The sequence below is a fragment of the Fukomys damarensis genome, unplaced genomic scaffold (assembly GCF_012274545.1).
Source record: "Fukomys damarensis isolate Sample0158 unplaced genomic scaffold, DMR_v1.0_HiC HiC_scaffold_34, whole genome shotgun sequence".
Taxonomy (NCBI): domain Eukaryota; kingdom Metazoa; phylum Chordata; class Mammalia; order Rodentia; family Bathyergidae; genus Fukomys; species Fukomys damarensis.
This window is the reverse complement of record NW_022900946.1, coordinates 23,324,590-23,326,958: the sequence shown is the minus strand read 5'-3', so window position 1 is coordinate 23,326,958 and position 2,369 is coordinate 23,324,590. Positions and strand designations below refer to the sequence as shown.

Here is a 2,369-nt window from a genome sequence, read left to right as displayed (position 1 = left end):
CCCCAGTGGAGATCCCGCGCCGCGGAGCCGCCCCGCCCTGGGCCGGGTAGGGAAGGAGGAGAAGGCCGGCGACCGAAGTGAGGTCTGTTTGTTGGTGGGTCGTTGGAAATTGCGCTGAGTCTGACAAAACCGTCGCCTTGAGTCACACGGCCGGCAAGTTTGACTCCAGGAAGGCGTGGGTTCGGCCCCTCTCGCAGCTCGGTTCTCCTTCCTCGTCTTCTTCCCTATCCACCACTTAGTCATCTCGATCTCTCTGCTTTATTGAAGCAAAGTGCCATGGGGGGGTGGGGGCGAGGGGTCTTTCGAATGAAAACAGGCCAAAGTTTATAAGAATAACTTGGTGCTCGTACTTTGGCTCTTGGACGCAGTGTAGTGCCTTCTCACTGACTGGCTCCTTTGGTGAGGAATACACGTGCTAAATTGACTCAGTTCGTTCACTAGTGGGTTTGCTGATGTCCTAGGGGATCGACCCAGCCAGCGTTTGTGAGTCGGCGACCATGTAGTATGCATAGGTGAGCTTCAACTCTGCTGGAAATAAAGGTACAGAAGCTAGTTCCTGGGGGAAGAGAAAGCCGGGGAGGTGCGTGCTGGGTAGACCCTTCTTGGTAGAACTAGACGTTGAACTTGGGAGTTGAAACCGCTGAGCGCTCCTTTCCTGAGAACTTTCCTTTCTTTTCAGTAAGGACTGGAGAGGACGTTTAACTTTATAAAACTGGAGTGGAAGTAAGCACAAAAGAGCAACCAGCAAACTCCAGATCCCTCTGCATCTTTTCTGCCCGTGACAGTGCCATTCACTTAGATGAGAGGACTATTCATTTCTCTACTCACCAAATGCTGACATCCGTTAAGCCTTGTGGATTTAGCTTTAAAGATTTTGTGAGAGCTTGCTTTGCTTCCTGACCTCACAGAAATTACTGGAACCCATCCGCCCTCCTCTGTCAAGGTGCCCTCTCCTTCCTTGACTACCCTTCATGGACACCAGAGTTCTTTTTTTTTTTTTGGTTTTTTGAGACAGGGTCTCACTGTGTAGTTGAGACTGACCTGGAACTCACTATGTAGCCCAGGCTGGTTTCGAACTCACAGCAGCAATCCTCCTGCCTCAGCCTCCCCCGTGCTGGGATTACAGGCATGTGCCACCACTCCTGGCCCAGAGTTCATTTTCTAAAGCAGATATTTAATTATTCCCCTCTTGTTAAAAATGTGTACAGTTGTAGTCCTCAGCAGCTAATTGTAACCTCTTGGCTTGCAAGAACTTTCTTGGGCTGAAAACAACCTGTTCAGTATTATCTCCCATCCTTTGGTTTCCTACTACTCTTACACCTAAGCCCAACAGCCAGTTTTTCCAGCTTTTACTCTACAGCTCTGTACTTCATATTCATGATCATGTTATCCTCCCTTTGAAGTAGACATTAATCGTCCCCACTTTGAATACACTGTTTTTTTGTTTGTTTTTCTTTTGGTACCAGGGATTGAACTCAGGCCCTTGCACTTGGGAGGCAGGTGGCGGAACCAGTGAGCCAAATCCCTGGCCCTATTGTCCCCACTTTGTAGGTGAGAAAAGGGAATGCAGAGATTTGATGGCTTGCCCTAAGGTACCCAGCAAGGAAGAAGAGAGTGAGCTGTGACCAGTTCTGTATGACTTCAGAGTAAAGCCTCCTGGGCTGGGATGTTCTTGCTCAGTGGCACAGTGCCTGCCTGGCAAAGCTCTAGGTCCTGAGTTTGATTCCTGGTACAAAGAAAGGACGGAAGGACGGACCTCCTGATGGTACTCATTTGTCACGAGGTCTCTCAGCACATTCTGCATGTGTACCTGAGAAAGGCTACCTTCTCCCCACTTCTCCCTTCCAGGCACGTCCTAGGTTCAACTCCAGTCCCAGCTACTCCGCCCTCAGTCCCCTCAGAATGAGTTGTTTCTTCCTTTGACCGCAGCACTTTGTTTGTTTGTTTTTTTGTTTGTTGAGACAGGGTCTCACTATGTAGTTGAGACTGACCTGGAACTCACTATGTAGCCCAGGCTGGTCTCGAACTCACAGTGATCCTCCTGCCTCAGCCTCCCGAGTGCTGGGATTACAGGCGTGTGCCACCACTCCTGGCCACTGCACTTTCTTTGTTTCTTTGAACATTGTCAGAATCTGATTTGTGTTACAGACTTGTCTTTTTTCTTTTCTTTTTTCTTTTTGGAGACAGGTTTTCACTGCATAATTCAGTGGTGGCTTTAAACATGTAATTCAAGGGTGGCTTTAAACTCATGTAGCCCAGGTGGCCTAGAACTCAAGGCCACCCTCCTGCCTCAGTTTCCCAAGTATTAGGATCATAGGCATGGCCAGACTTGTCTCTTGTATGCTTGGTTCTGAGTTCCTTAAGGTTAG

The 2,369-nt window shown here is 48.9% G+C and overlaps 1 long non-coding RNA gene across 1 annotated transcript; it reads left to right on the top strand.

The window, feature by feature from the left end:
* Nucleotides 1-139: 139 nt before the first annotated feature.
* Nucleotides 140-985, top strand: LOC104859827. The gene is made up of 3 exons (XR_779493.2): nucleotides 140-179; nucleotides 462-540; nucleotides 680-985. It is a non-coding gene; the product is annotated as an uncharacterized LOC104859827 (long non-coding RNA).
* Nucleotides 986-2,369: the final 1,384 nt, after the last annotated feature.